Raw genomic sequence first — 16,744 nt, 5'->3', positions numbered from 1 at the left:
ACCCTGATCGAATAGGGTGTCGTTCGCAATGACAAGGAACGTTAGCTGGAAACGCGGTCAACTAACGGGCACAAGTGCGGTGCAATATTTGAATGAAGGTGTGACTCTTGGTTGGAGAAGGCCTTGGTCTCTTCTCCATAAGCCGGACCGCCAACGTCAAGGCGAGATCACATTGGTCCAGTCCCCGGAAGCCCAGTGGAAGGGTGAGGTGAGGTGCATCCACTCAGATAGCATGGGGAGGTCGAATGACTGCGGCCACGTCAATCCGCCGCTAGCAATTGTCTAGCTTCTGCTACCAACTGAAACCCCCACCGGTTTCATTTCATCGGGAACCCTTTGACGGGTTCACCGTCTTCTGACTTTACCTACTAGATAATAGATAACCGGTTTACCTACTAGATAATAGATAAGATGAATGATTTGGACTAGCCACTAGAAGAGATCTTTACCTACTAGATAAGTAGCGTTAATCGCGCCGATAAGTAGTACGATCCGGACGGAGTACTGAAAGACTAGATAAGTCGCGCTAATCGCTAAAGACTAGAGCGGGTTACTCCAAATGATCTGCACCTTACAAGATGGTTAAGCCACCACCTGCAACGCTAGATAAGTATGCGAGAAGCCATTCGGCCGATAAGTATGCAGCCAGACCGATAAGTATGCAGTCGGGACCGTCCCGAACCCCACCCCGATAAGCAGTTGGTTACGATCCTGTTCCGTCGTCGGAAAAGGGGTGCTATTCTCACCAATTGTTCCCGGTTCACCTCGTGAGGTTACTTCCCATTCTTAAGCATGGATTATTATACGATAATCTTCGTTTGCTTTTTTACTGGTAAAGAAGGAAAAAGTTTCTGGCCGATACCAGATTCGCATCTGAAGGCAATCGCATATACGATTTGAAACCCGGGGTCCGGGCTGTCGAACCACGTCTCCCGAAAATTATCAGTACATATGGCAGAAAACGCTTTTCACATATCGAGGTCGGAATGGGATCGGGTGTTCCGCGTCTTACTAGGATGCCCGGACGGAACGAACACGCTTGATTAATGAACAAAAGAGTGCTAACGACAAAAGCACCGAACAGAGAAAGTGCAAATACAGCTGGTACAACGCCTTTGATCGTTCGATCGCTACCAACCCCACAAGGAGGTCATCAATTCGCAGGTGGTTATTAAGTAAAAGGTGTAATATGAATGGCTACGCTTTTTCGAATATTCATGGATTATTATACGATAATCTTTGTTTGCTTTTTTACTGCGCCAAAACCACCGTAAAGAAGAGAAAGCTATGAATACAAGAGAGAATCTCACGAACACACGGGAATGGAACGCATGAAAGAGCTCATTTCTTTTTCAGGTAGTACTTGTTTCGAAGGTGCAGTTCTGGGGAAGGGCGTTGGGGCGGCCATCACGCGCGAAGAGCACGTTACGACCCGTTGGCCCCAAGCTCCATGGTGGGTAAGCGGTAAACCCAACTCCACCCACCCGAAGGACAGTAAGGGCGTGAAGACCGAAGTTGGTGTAGCGCTAGCCAGAGCGTAAGTCAACGAGTCCCGTTACAGGCTCCCCTCCGGCGGCGGGGCATGCACGGGGAGATGCATGGGCGCAGCTACTGGGATCATGGTATGCCAGGTTCCTGTCGTGGTAGGAAGTAGCGGCCCTCTACCATCCTCAAGATGTGGCTACGCCATCGTATTTATACGTACGGTTAAGAGTCTAGGGGGCGAAATGGCTGGAGCACGGGAAAATAACGATCTCCGCCAGAGCTTTTGGGGATTTCCTCAAGGCTCCGGGATCTTTTGCAAACCCCATGTCCAATATCGTATGGCAGATACTAGTCGTATGGCGGGTATTAAGGGAAGCAGAAGCTTTCACTGAAGGGTAGAGATTCGATGGGTTAAGAATGAGCCAGGGGAACATACAAACCTTTGTCGCATTGTGAGTGACCCCAATGTCGTTCGGGCGGCTTATGAGCGCCCCAGGTCAACCCCTGAGAATTTGGCTCCAGGCGGAGACGAAGGAAGGGAACCCCAGAGTTTTCTGGCAAAACCGGAGTGGGTAAACCCCCGAATCTTTGATCGATGGGTTAATGAGACTTGCCAAGCTATTCGGGATGAAAGTTTCGAGGGAGTTCAACCCGCTCGACGTGTCGTGATATCAGAGCCTGAGAAAACTGGAAGGCCGCAACGCATAACTTCACCGAGGGACAGGGTCGTGCAGGAAGCTGTTCGAATAGCTCCAGAAGGCGTGTATGAAAGTACCTTAAAGGATTACTCGCATGGGTTCGGGCCGAACAGAGGGTGTCACATGGGACTGGAGTTCATAACAAAAAAATGGACAGGCATCTCTTGGTTGTTAGAGCTCGACATCGAGAAAGGTTACGATTCCATTGATCAGAACATCCCTAAGTCTTCCATTGAACGAAGGATGGAAGATCCTGGGTTCATGCTTCTGTTAGACCGTCTTTCTGAGGCGAGTCTAATGGGGGGTGAGCGAGGAAGGCCTAACCCGAATGAAGGAGTACCGCAGGGGAGTATCGTTTCGCCCCCTCTATGTAACATCCACCCCCACGAGCTAGACGTGTTCATTGATTCATTGGTTAGACAATATGACACTACCAAGACCTGTAAGCTCCGCAGAAGGAATAGGGCATATCCCCGCTTCGAAGCCAATCAGCATATTATGAAACTCCCTCCCTGGAAGGGAATATCGATCGCAGTTATGGCCAAGAGGGCGGCTAGAAAGGCGGGCATCTCCCCGTTCAAGGACCCCAAATCCATTCGGGTGAAATACGTGCGTTACGCGGACGACTCATTGCCAGGAATTGCCGGTTACGCGAATTTGGTGAGAGGGATTTGGGACAGAATTACCGAATTCTTGTGAAATCAGCTACGGTTAGAGGTAAGCATGGCGACTAGAGCAAAGCATATTGCTTTTGGAAAAGCTACCTTTTTTTGGGGTATGCGTATTAAGGTGCCCTCGATCAAGAATTGGCCTTGAATCTCCTCGAAACAACGCGAGTGGCGCCTGAGAGTGAGAAACACGGCTCGCTATATGGCTGAGATCCGTGAGAAGCGGCTCGGGGCGGCTCTCAGGAAGAGAGCTGTGACCATGTTGGCGAGAGCTTTGCGGAAGGCGCCCGGAGACCCTTCGAGGGATAAATCGGCCAGTCAGCTCTCTTGCTCCCTTCTCAAACGGGAAACCTGGCGTCTTTTCGCGGCCGAATTACCCGAGGACGGGGGGGCGAGGCGGGAAAGTGCCTACAGTCTCAGGGGGAAACTCTGGAAGGGAGGGGATAGAACCACGAGACCGAAGGTCAAGTGGTCACCACGAGACCGGAGGGAGAGGGCCAAAGGCCGGGTTCCCTAACGGGCGGGAACTCTAGCAACTCGGCGCTTCATCCCTGGCCCTGGAGAAGCGCTTTTGCGCGCTCCGCTCTGAAGGGTATCCCTCTCCTGAATGGAATGAGGTAAAGGAACGCCTGCCGCGCTTACCTCGTACTTGCCTCGTCTTCCGGGGTTCGGGAAAGCGGCCAGGAGCTAAGAAAGCGGCAAGCGCTTTATCCTCCTTTCTCCGGGCCAGAGGGGGTCTCCCGGGGAAGGGATCCTTCGGGTCCCGAAGGGAGACCCGACCCGGGCGCTTTCCCCGTGCAATTTCTTGAAAAAAAAGCCTCATGCTTTGTTTCCGAGGGGTACAGAGAAATACAATTACGTTCCACTACAGGTTCTAGCTCTGAAGAAGCAAATCTACCATAAATCAAGGCAAGCAGAGAGGTCTCGTATCGCCCCCGGAAACCCTACTCACTACGGAGGATCGGGAAATCCATTCCACCCGGATGGGATCTGATGGTACAATGCCGTCGGTCGCGGAATGCTGCAGTATTATCATATTCGCGATAATTTTCACTTGGCGAAGGCAATAGTGGATTATCATATCCAATGGCCCGCCATCCCCGTTTCGGCGGGTAGGCACAAGTCAGGAAATAATTCAGAGGTTCAGTAGAAACCTGGAGTATGTAGGTAAAAGAGACAGAAAGATCTCGTTGATGCCTTCAGCTGGGATCAGAAGCTCGGGGAAGGGTGTGAATGTGAAAGTTCAGATCACCGGTGAATTCAAGTCTCTCAACCCTGACTGGATTCGCTTCCCCAAGCAACTCTGGACCAACCTAGCCAGTGCCGTGCTGGGACGCAAGAACTTGGACATTGAGATTTATCACGTCCGTAAGTTAGTGAGACATCTCGACCATTTCCGTGAGGTCGAAGCGGTGAACTTTGGGATAAATAAAGACTATCAGGCCTGGCTGCCATTCAGTCGGCACCGAACCGAAAGCGGATCCCTCTCCTCCATGTCACCACCATCGTGTCCAGATGTATAGGGGTCTAGTTACCTCCGATCATTCGGATCCGGTGATTGCGCACGAGGTGAATTTAAAGAAGCTATAACCGATTAACCCATTCGAAGTTCTGTGGAGAGCCGGATGAGGGGAGACCTTCACGTCCGGTTCGGAGGGCGGGGTGGCCTCGACCCTTACGATTACCGCTGCGTTTGCTGGAATAAAGATTTCTAGGTTCAACTGGATAATTACCGATATATATATGACACACCGGTTCTTTACACGAACTCCTGCCGATGATGGCAGGGTAATAGGCCTTAATCTTCATTGTGCGACTCGAAGTTTGACTACATGGGGGAGTCCCTTGGCCTCATATTTCGGTAGAAAAACTCCACGAGGTAAAGTTGAGGCGCCGAAGAGCAGGGTGAGAGAGATCTGCTTAAGGGGGGACCCCAAAGGTGCAACTGGGCAACGGGAGGATTCCGAAAAGCCCTTTACTACTTCGGTAAGAAGAACCACTAAGGTTAGGTCACTAAATTCTAACCGAGCGATGCACGGCGACCCGGTCTCGACGAGATCTCTCAATAATCCTTATTTCGGCGCCCCTTGGGATAGCACTATCAAAGCCAAACTAGGAATGGCCGTAGTGGGTCGAAGGCCCAACCGGTTAGAGAGGTCCACTTCAAGACATACGCCATCATGTTCACAGGAGCTGGAGAAACTCAAGTTAAGGAACCTCTGCACACCAACGTCGTGGGTGCCGAACTACCTCAACTAAATCTATCGAACGAACCAGGTCAATCCAAAACATAAAAATTACCAACCGTATTCCTTACCTTTGGACAGAGATCCACTACTCATAGCGGTGGGTAACGTCTAATCGCACCGCCCCACCCCAGCTATGTTAGGCCAGACGTTGGATAGCATCCCAGCGGACTGGATTAACTAAGTCCAAGAGGAACTGAGAACGGAGAAATTTCCTTATGGGCGAGGCCTTCCTCCTCATGGACAGAGCGAATCCCGACCCTTGAACGTAATCCCGGATGAGATCGTTCTCGAAGCACCGAGGATGATCTTGGAAGTGGTATATGAACCGACATTCAGCAAAATGTCGCACGGGTTCCAATCGAGAAAATCGTGTCGTACTGCACTCGAAAGCATACGCACCAATTTCAAAGCCGCTATGTGGGCAATTAGGGGAGGCACAAGCAACTGCTATGGCACCATCAATTCGCGTATACTAACCGAAATCATAGGGAGAAGGATCGGAGACAATAAATCGATGAGACTTATCCGAAGAACACTACGCGCGGGCAAATGCGGATTCAACACCACAAAGGCAGCCTGTTGGCTAGGGCCCCGAAGGTGGCCCGAAAGGTAATTTAGGTTGCCCGCTTTGTTCGCAAAAAAAAAAGAGATTCTGCAGGGGAATAACATATCCCCGATACTGGCAAGTATCTACCATAACGAGCTCGATTGACGGGTGATAGAAAAAATCCGGAGATTTAACCGTGGCGGGGAAAGGCCCGTAGGATAGGAAACGCGAAGCGTTTTCTGGAAAAAAAATAGCAAGTGGATGAAAATCACCTTCAGGCTGAGGTACGCTCGGAAGAAAGGACAAGCTCAACGGGTAGCGGAATTGGAAAGTCGACAGAAACAGACACCCGCTACGATAATGAACGACAAGGACTTCCGACGACCAAAACATGTTCGTCATGTAGACAATTCTATCATCGGAGTAACCGCTCCACTGTCAAAAGCAAAGCAGCCGGAAGCAGAGATGGCAGAACTCCCGAGAGAGCGCCCGGAATGGAAGGGAAAAACAAAAATTACTCACCTGTGCAGCGGAGAAACCCCATTCCTAGGAACAACCATTAGCCTGAAGGGAACTCGTATCGAGCGGGGCTCCGGGCAAAGAATCAGCTCTATTATATGAAAACCAAGAATTGCGTCCGTCTACATGAAAGCTTCTGTAGATAGAGTAATCACTAGACCGTACAAGATACACATGCCGTCACAAGGGGGGCGAAAACCCGAATCTGTAACAACACTAAAGGGTAACAGCCATGACTAAATCATACAGTATTACAACTACGTCATTATGGGCTTTTTTCGTTATCATTCTCTCGCAGATAACTGGTCAGATTTATCGTCACGTCCTGGGCTGTTTATTTACTCGAGTCGTGTACGTACTTCGGCAGCCAGGCATAAGTCTAGGCCCCGGAAACTCTTCCGCAAATATAGTCAGTGCCTGGCAAACACTATAAATATACCGATCAAAGACAGAGAGTTGGGGATCGACCACTTATCTAAGCTACAGAAAACGGTGGTATGGAGCGCACTAGAGAGGGCAGTCAGGTTGCATCCCCAATACGCAAATGCGAGCAAGGCCAGGAAAGAAATCTTAGATACGTACTTTATACTTTAACAGATGGAAGGTAACCCACCGAGGTGCCGAGGTCCTTATCTTAAATACCGCTACCAAACCCCCGAAACAGAGGGGCACAAAGTGCTCATGAGGGGGTACAATCTCATATCGAATAAGAGGGACCCGATGAGGTTTCACTTGGGGGGCAGTGACTTCAAGCGTTGCTCAAATTGCGGATGCGGTACACGCCCGCCGCCCGAGAGAGATCCGTCCCCGGATGGCAAGATTCCACCCGAATTTTACCGGGAACAATAGAATCGGCCCGGCACTATATCCTGGTCGTGCTATGGGAGAGTCTTCTAGAGATCATGGAATGCACGCATTAATCATCTATGACGATCCCAGTAAGTAATCAGTGGCATATTGATAAATGTCATTATCGCCACGTTGACCACCAGGTCGTGAGGTTTCCCTTGGAGATGTCTCCCATTCATATCTCTGTTCATCGGAAAGAGCCGCCAAAAGGTTAGACTAGACTGGTGCAGGTAGCTCGATCGCTTCACTCGTCATTGAAACATAAGCTGGAGACGTTTCTGTTTATACTCTTATCAATGTCATTCTCATTACAGATGGATAAATCTCCCTGGAAACTGAACCTTTCTATCGCGGAGTTTGGCTCGTTACTAACGTAGGATTACTCGTTAGTTGCGTTGGGTCTGCCGCTTAGCCGAAAGCTATGAAAGCACTTCGTGGCACCTTAAAATTGGAGCCGGCATAACATCGTGAAGTTGCCGCTTCTGCGTAATCTGGGTCAGACCCCGATCCCGCTACTTAGTATTCGCCACATCGCGGCGCTAGGCTTACCGAGGTACCTAAATAACCATAATATTCCCCGATCCCTATCGAATGACAGATTGTGGTCATCCCCGCGGCGGTCAATGGGTTCCCGGACTAGATCCCTTTGACACAGATCGCTTAATATGAAAAGGAACTCCTTGACAAAATCAAACCACACATACTTGAGGGTATCAAGGAGTAAAAGCTATTGAGTGAAGAGGTATAGAAAAATCCGGCTACGTTCTGCTAAAGAATTGCCAGTTCTCTATCATCAGTAACAACTGGTTTATTCTAGCTCAAGAGATGGGGAAGGAGGCCCCCTCACGTAATTACTAAGGAGACCCTCCCTTCCGTGGGAGCTCCCGGCAGGGCGGGTGAGCGGATAACGGGAATCGAACGAGATAGATCACCCATAGGTGGTTTGCCTCCTATAACAGATATTTCACGGATAGGTCCTTAGCAACCTCCACCAGGTTGCTTCATGCGGGGCAGGACCGATAAAAAGGACTCCTCGGCCATCAACCCGCAACCCTCTTCCGCCCATCTATTTACTGCATAAATTTCCTTGGTATAAATTCCTAGTTGATTCGGAAATTAGCCGAGAGAGATCAATCGCGGGGTGGAGTAAATGGCCAACTCGTCAGGCTCATGACCTGAAGACTGCGGGTTCGAACCCTGCCCCCGCACTACATGCTGTCAGCAGTAAAAAAGCAAACGAAGATTATCGTATAATAATCCATGCTTAAGAATGGGAAACGTTCCCGTCCTGCAGTTCGGTAGGAAAGCAGTAAAAAAGCAAACGAAGATTATCGTATAATAATCCATGCTTAAGAATGGGAAGTAACCTCACGAGGTGAACCGGGAACAATTGGTGAGAATAGCACCCCTTTTCCGACGACGGAACAGGATCGTAACCAACTGCTTATCGGGGTGGGGTTCGGGACGGTCCCGACTGCATACTTATCGGTCTGGCTGCATACTTATCGGCCGAATGGCTTCTCGCATACTTATCTAGCGTTGCAGGTGGTGGCTTAACCATCTTGTAAGGTGCAGATCATTTGGAGTAACCCGCTCTAGTCTTTAGCGATTAGCGCGACTTATCTAGTCTTTCAGTACTCCGTCCGGATCGTACTACTTATCGGCGCGATTAACGCTACTTATCTAGTAGGTAAAGATCTCTTCTAGTGGCTAGTCCAAATCATTCATCTTATCTATTATCTAGTAGGTAAACCGGTTATCTATTATCTAGTAGGTAAAGTCAGAAGACGGTGAACCCGTCAAAGGGTTCCCGATGAAATGAAACCGGTGGGGGTTTCAGTTGGTAGCAGAAGCTAGACAATTGCTAGCGGCGGATTGACGTGGCCGCAGTCATTCGACCTCCCCATGCTATCTGAGTGGATGCACCTCACCTCACCCTTCCACTGGGCTTCCGGGGACTGGACCAATGTGATCTCGCCTTGACGTTGGCGGTCCGGCTTATGGAGAAGAGACCAAGGCCTTCTCCAACCAAGAGTCACACCTTCATTCAAATATTGCACCGCACTTGTGCCCGTTAGTTGACCGCGTTTCCAGCTAACGTTCCTTGTCATTGCGAACGACACCCTATTCGATCAGGGTATGAATAAATCCCCGTGTCTGCGTGCTCGTTTGGGCACGAAGTGAATTCGTTAGCCGTAGACACCGATAGTTGGTTGAGCCCCGAAGTGCAGTCCCGAAGGGCAGTCCCAACTGCCGTAGACATCGATAGTTGGTTGAGTCCCGAAGGGTTGGCAGATGAGTCCCTCCCGGGATTACCCCGAAGGGTCCGCAGAGCGGTAGCCTACTAAATAGTTCGTACAGTTCTTCGAGGAGGAAATGAATCTATCCCTGCATCCCAACTACGAATAAGAATCAATCGTTGAACGGGGTGAAAACCCTTCGTTCAATTAGCTCAAGTAGTGGGGGCAATTAGCTCAGTCGGTAGAGTGCCTCGTTTACACCGAGAGAGTCAGCGGTTCAAGTCCGTTATTGCCCAGGGCTGTAAACCCGGTTATTAGGACGCCTTAGTTCCTATCAATCTAAAATAGAATGATCAATTACCATGCTTAACCCTTTTATGAAATCAACAATTGCGGCTTACATCCGACACGGGTCCCGCCCATTATCTGGCACCCCCTCGTAATGTATCACTCTTGGCATGCCCTCGGAAACTCCGGGTAGGCGCGAATTCTTCCAGTCTATGCCCTATCATACGGTCCGTCGCATATATAGGTAAATGCTCGCGGGAAACAGCGTTCTCTGCCCAAGCACTATGAACTGCCATGAGTACCGAGGACGGAAAGGTAATGGACAGAAACAGATATGTTGGCATCAGGATCCAAAATTCGTCGTTAGACGAGAGAAAATGTTCGGCATAAAAAACTCAATCCGAGAAAGAGAGCCCTTATTCGGGAGTGGGGATTTCCCTTTATTCGAAAAGAGAGGCTTTTGACAAAATCGTGGAAAAGAGGGAAATCTGGGAATCTGGCCGACCTAATTCTGGGGTTCTCCTCTTCCCGAAAGGAGCTCCGGAAAAGACCATTCGAAAGATGAAAATCTGAAGATTTCTCCGAAAAATCACATGCTTCGTGAAAGTCGTCCCTCTCTTACGGATTACCCATGAAGGGAAAGATATAGAGGCTCGAACCATTACTAAAAACTATTAAAGAGAAACACATCAATCTTTTACCCTTTCTAGAAAAAAGATTGGACGTCATTTCGGTTCGCATTCCCTCTCGCGAACATATTTTCTAAGCCAGATAGCCAATAAATCATAAACATATTTATGCCAATCCCAAAGTAGTCAATATTCCCGGTTCCACGGTACCCTGCGGTGATCCTACACCCATTAAAGAAGCTTCTTGAGATCTTACCGAACTGAACATAGCGTAATGCAGAAAAAAAAAAGAATGAATTAGAAAATCGATAGAATAACTGAAATAAAGAAAATGATCTCTTTCGAGGCCTCTCTCCTATCCCTCTATTCATAAAGATTCTTCCTATTATCTTTTTGGTCATAAAGGTTATTGGATACCTGAAAAGTATCATGAAAGAAAAAAAACTTCTCTTTTTTCTTTTCATTGTCTAGACTATTACTACCCACATTATTCGGAGGTTGAGTATGAAAAACCCAATGTTGTGGTATTCCCTGAACCTCACCATAATTATCTGAAACTTCCCTATAAGAATGAAATAGAGAAACACTGCCTTCCCCAGAACGGGAAGGGAAAGTAGCCCGAATAAGTCTCGTAAATCATTGGCGGAGCAATTAAATAGCTAACTCCTACTGTTCCCTCTCAATACATATGTGATCAGTACCGTGTATGTGATATATACTTCAATTCACACACAATAGATCATTTGCCTCAATCGCCGGCAAGGCGGCTATTCGCCTCAAACGCCGCCGGCGAGGCAAACGCTTTGCGCCTGCCGTGAACGCATGGCGTTCAGGAATTAGTCTAGGTCACTCAGAGCCCACAGAGTGGGTTAATTCGCCCGGCTCATTTTCTGCCAATCCTCATTTGGAATCGGTCAAGTGCCCGGAAATTCACTGTTATAGATGCTTCATAAATAAGAAGTTCCGTTCATTTCGCATTTGTTGTGAGTCGGAACATTTCAGTGAGGCGAACCTCTCTGAACTCCCTAGGTCGGGTCACCAGCATAGAAGACTGGACTAGAGCAACTCTAGCAGTGGTAACAAGCTTGAACGAGATCGGGGATATATCAATTCCCTGCCACTTGAATCGCGAAGCGAACTCAAGTGAACCGTTCGATGACTCAAGAGACTTGTGCCATGAAACTTCGACCCCTTGAGCAGACGCAAGTACTGCTTTGCCACCTTCTTCGAACCTATTACTAGGTCATCTCCGAGGATAGCATAATTGGAGAACCACGTCCTAGAACCTACTAAGTAGGCCGCTTGCTGTATCAACAAGTGGTGCAGTAATGCAAAGATTCCCCACCCGGACAAAGCCCCTAAAGGGGTACCGATGTAGAACATAACCCAATCCTCTTCAAGAAGCGGGTCATACCTGATGCCTTTTGGGACATCAAATGGCCTATGCATTAAATACATCCAACTCATCGCAATGTCGCTCCCGAACAGTGACTCCACAAGCTGTGAACACAGCGTGGAAGGAATCCTGTCCGTTGCCGACTTCAGATCAAAGCAGAAATACTTCTTACCTTTGAGCCAGAGGGCGGGCGATTGAAAGTGTCACCAGGGACACGCGGAGTGGCTTTTCCAGGAAAGCAAGCCGGAAAACCACCTTATCACTCAGCAATGTGCATTGGTTGCTATCCGAGCAATTAGGGTTGGGTTTGACCAACTCCCGGAAAGCGAGAATTCGAATTCTCGCCTCGTCACACCACACCATCAAGTCAAAGTCCCCGGACATGACCTTCCGGAGAAACTGGTAAATAGAATACGCGGTACACCTGCGGCCCTCGGCGCCTCGACTGGACCCCTCATTGGAAAGAGAAATAACTACTTGGTTTGGGAGAGTGGTTCCAATGGCGGAATAATGATCTCTAAAAGCAGGCAAAAGTTGAGGGTTCGAATCCCTGGGAATTTTCTCTCCCCCGAATTACGAGAGTGAAACGAGTTGCTGTCTGCTCTTGCCAGCCCATTTCGCGGTTCCCCCTCTGGCTCAGGAAACGAGGTCATAGTCGAACGGTTCGCATACATTCTGGCCCCACGTACTTCTCAATCGAATAAGGAGCTCGAATCATTAAGAAATACTGATCCGAGCATTCGCTCGTATTCTGAAAGATGTGTCGTACTAGAGGTGCCGGTCAAGCGCAATCAACAACCCGTATCCTTGGGGAGCAGAGAACAGGGTGAGGCGGCCAGAGGAGCGGAATGAAGTTTCGAAATAATGAGGTAGCCTTGAGGAGGCTCCCGAGAAAGCGACTTCTCTCTAGCGCCGATACGATCGAAGTGGTGAACCGAGAAAAGATTCGTGAACTATTACTGCTGCCAACGACACACCCTTATGACATAGTTTCGACAGTGTGATGGGATGGGACCGTGTCTTGGATAAAGTCTAAACTCTAGAAAAAGAAGAAAGGGCTATGGGCACGTATAAACAATAGCTCCCTTGTGTTTGCCCATATGATACGTGCTGCACATGGAACGAGGACGGGGGCGTAGTTCAATCGGTAGAACGCATGTTTTGCAAGTATGAAGTTATCGGTTCAAGTCCGATCGTCTCCATTCGTATACAGATTGGCACATTAGATAGAAATCCAAAAGCGCCACCAGCAGACGGGCGACACACGTGCTACAATGGCCGGGACAAAGAGCTGCGACCCCGTGAGGGCAAGCTAACCTCTTTTACGCAGATTATGGCCGGAAGATACTGCCGGGGGTACGCGGCTTGTTGCCTGCCTAACGGCGTTTGCCACACCCATAATACGGAATTCATTGAAACCAGACACACACGGCACGAATGCGAGAATTTCGATATCAGGACCAGCGAGCGTGCACTACCTCCCGACCTAACTTTTCTTTTCACTCCCGCCGGGCACGAGTCCAGAAATGCGGTTAGCCCTTTTGCTTGCCTGCCAGCCAAGAAACTGCCATGAATATCGAGAACAGACAGAGAAGAGCAACAGAATATAAGTACGATTTACGCGCGAATTGATTTTATTTGCGTTAAAGAGTTCTGATTTATTCGGGTTTGCATGAAAAAAAGTGAACTTTCAAGTATGGAGCAACAGTCCTCTTTTGAAACTAAAACAGTTACAAGCTTACACATGAATGGTGATGCGGCAGACACTTTCACTGAAGATTTCACGCCCCTCTCGTGACCCTAACAGACACCCAATAGTTAGTTACGCTAGAAGGTGCGAAATTAATTGGAGCAGGAGCGGCTACCATGGCCTCAGCGGGAGCAGTAGCAGGTACTGGAAACGTATCTAGTCCTTCGATCACTTCTGTGGTGCGAAATCCTTCATTAGCGGGAGCAGCAGCAGGTATTGGAAACGCATTTAGTCCTTCGATCACTTCTGTGGTGCGAAATCCCTCATTAGCCAAACTTGCTATTAACGTAGGATTATTTGTTAGTTGCGTTGGGGCGGCCAAGGGAGTGATTTATTCTTTTGTGATGGATACATACGTAATTAAGAAATTGATCGGGTATCGGCTGTCCGGCGTTCTGTTGAAATGGCTTTTTCGTCAGGGTATTTTAGCCACGATTAGTACCGTATTTGTTCATCCTATCCTAATAGGGTGTGGGTTCTGGTTCTTGGTCGCCGGGAGCAAGTGCGTGGCCCACTGTGTAGATGCGGGGGAAGGTGGAAGCAGCTATGAAGGCGCCCTCTTGGCTTTCCGGGTAGAATTAAGCCGGGTATGTAATCCATCCCCGGATCGCCCGCCTATATCCGCACGGGAGGACCTAGAAAATCAATATGCCTTCTTCAAAGGCATATTGACCAGCGTTTGCGATGCACCGGCCTTGGATGACACAAGCAAAGCGGCACTGAGTGCAGCCTGCTCCTTCATGAAGGATGTCGCCCTGACGACATTGGCACAGCTTGTGGATTTCAACCCTGATATAACTTCCATCCATCAACCCGCTGATAATTTTGCAGCGGATTCCGTGGAAGTTAGAAACAGAGCTTTCAACTTATTGGCAAGATGTGAGGGGGCCCGGAGATTCACGGAAACCCGACGCAATGACGTGAGAAGAGCTCTATCTGAGATGGAATCGATATGGGTTACCCACAAGCCTATCGTCGACAACATCCCGGATAACTCAGTATACTCAGCGATGGGGGCGGGAACGCGGTGTATTTCTAATACGCTGCTCGAGTATATTCTTGATCGGGATTCCGACTAGGGGCTCGGCCATTCCCCTTACTTGGATTAACTACATTTGCGACCTTTTTCTTTCGGTATGTGGGATTTTCTCTCTCTCTGGGTAGATATATGTGGGATTTTCTCTCTCTCTGGGTAGATAATTGATTGTATTTCATTTCCATAGTTTGTAGTTTCTTCCTCTTCAGTACGAACCAACACTAAGGGAAGGTCCGACCCCTTCCCCTCTATATCAATGACATGGTTCACCTCGTGAGGTTATGGATGACAGGCCATAAGATTGGACATCACCTCCCTGCCTTCCACTCCTTCTGTGAAAACACTACTTTCAGCTTCATTCCGTAAGGGGGCTGTCCCCGCATCTCCGGCTAAAGGCCTACCTGTATCCCTTCCTGTTAGATTGTGCCTATGCACTTGGTATATATTTACGGGACCGGACTCAGCAAAGGCGGAGCCGGTAGCAGAAACGGAGCCGATGGCAGGAACGGTATCAGATTCGGAGCCGATGGCGGAAGAGCCGGAAGGGGATGCTGCTGAAGAAACCGAGGTTGGGATAGAAGCGGTATCAGCCCGAATTCCAATCTCCAATGCTCCCAATTGCACCATGTTCGCAACGTCTTCATTGCGAAAACTGTCTACGTAAGCTATTACGCCTTGCGTACGTATATCTGTAATTATATTGTCGACTTCCGCATTCATATCCACCACTCGGAGGTCGTCATCACCCTCTCGACTAAGCCATGCCCTTCCGCGATTGCGCACAAACCCTAAACCGAATAGTAATGAGAAACCTCGCCAGAAGCTGCTATCGCTCGACAAAATCGGTGTTCTGTCACCAGCTAATCTTCCGGCTAGAAGTTCAACAGCGTGGTTCATGTCATCCACGGGGCGGGGCTACAACTAATCGGCGACACAAGCGCTGCCATGATCTCTTCCGAGGGCATGTTCGTTACTCTGGTTGGGGCGTCGACAGGACCTGTTGACGGGGAGTCCCCACCCCCGCCCCGACCCCAAAGGAATTTAACGCCTACCACAAGGGCTTCCTTTCCGGAGTGCCAATTCCGTTTACCAAGACTCCGATTTGCCAGCTTTCGGCCTCGTAGTGCCATCGTTGGCAGCTTTGGCCAATTCGTTCAATGCCAACCCAATTCATAGATCAGCTTAGGACCACCAGGTTAACGTCTAGCATCGGCTAGATCCGGCAAGTCGAGGCTATTGATATCGAAAACACAGTGGACTTAACGGCTTCGTCCATCACACTGTAAAGCCGATAGATTGTATCGTTTGCCTGGCCGTGCAACCGAACGTATCAAGCCATGCCAGCCCATCTCCTGCAAGGAAGACTGGCATTCGAGCATGTATCGTAGTCATGTCCACCAGGTTCCGTTTTCGCACGATTTGTCGGCGTCGCCTTTTCGTGTGGTTGTCAATGCGTTCCTGCAAGTACTAGTGACATTGCCATTAATCCACTTCCTATACGAGTTGCTTACCCGCCCGATCCTGATTCCGATAAGCGAGACCCTCTCATGGATTCTTTGGTTTCGAAAAAACAGAATGAATCGGAAGATAGCTGCTACACCGAAACTGGGTGCGAAGAACCAACCGGATTGCCCCAAGGGATAAATCAAGAATACGGAGACGAAAACCGCAATCGGAGCGGAGAAAGCTATTGCGTTGTAGGGGCGTAGTTGTACGGACCTAGCAAGTTCGAATTGACGTAACATAAAACCTATTAGAGCAAAGGAGCCGTGAAGAGCGACGAAGGTCCATAAACCTCCGGCACCAACGGGTGAAATCTCCTTGTGCTTCAGGACCCCACAACAGAAGCAGGGAGTGAGCCAAACTGTTGGCAGGAGTGGATACCGCGGCAGTCAAGAAATTACATCCCTCCAAATAAGAACTGGCTAGTCCATGGGTATACCACGAAGTAACAAAGGTTGAACCCGGTGCGGTGGGGAACCATGTGGACCAGCTCGATGAATCCTGCTGAATGAGCAAGCTTTCGATACCCGTGGCTAAAATCCAATCGTATTGGCGTGAAATCGACGATTCGAGAATCTATCACGGATCATGATTTGACCCCATTCTGCCTTACATAAAATGCTTGAATTGGCATGGTTGCCGGGGCAGTGCAGGCAAGGCGCAAAGCGATTGCGAGTACAAAGTCAAATATGCAAGGACGAATGGCAGGTAAGGAAAGGGTAGACCTGTAATGTTTCGGCCAGATCATGTTGATGAACGTGATACCGCACCCATCCGCCCCTTCGCAGCCATCGATGCCTACAGAGCGGGAACCAAAACCAATCTTTAGGACTGACAAATCACGAATGAAAGGCGCGAACCACCAAGCTTTTAAGCTATCATCCAAG

The 16,744-nt window shown here is 49.1% G+C and overlaps 2 non-coding genes across 2 annotated transcripts; both read left to right on the top strand.

Moving 5' to 3' along the window:
* Nucleotides 1-9,478: 9,478 nt before the first annotated feature.
* On the top strand, nt 9,479-9,551 carry TRNAV-UAC (transfer RNA valine (anticodon UAC)). The gene has a single exon. It is a non-coding gene; the product is annotated as a tRNA-Val (tRNA).
* Nucleotides 9,552-12,697: 3,146 nt separating this feature from the next.
* Nucleotides 12,698-12,770, top strand: TRNAA-UGC (transfer RNA alanine (anticodon UGC)). The gene has a single exon. It is a non-coding gene; the product is annotated as a tRNA-Ala (tRNA).
* Nucleotides 12,771-16,744: the final 3,974 nt, after the last annotated feature.

The sequence above is a fragment of the Cibotium barometz genome, unplaced genomic scaffold, assembly GCF_041138505.1.
Source record: "Cibotium barometz isolate CiBa-2024 unplaced genomic scaffold, ASM4113850v1 ctg539, whole genome shotgun sequence".
Lineage (NCBI taxonomy): Eukaryota > Viridiplantae > Streptophyta > Polypodiopsida > Cyatheales > Cibotiaceae > Cibotium > Cibotium barometz.
The sequence above is the reverse complement of the archived record's forward strand: the minus strand, read 5'-3'. Positions and strand labels throughout refer to the sequence as shown.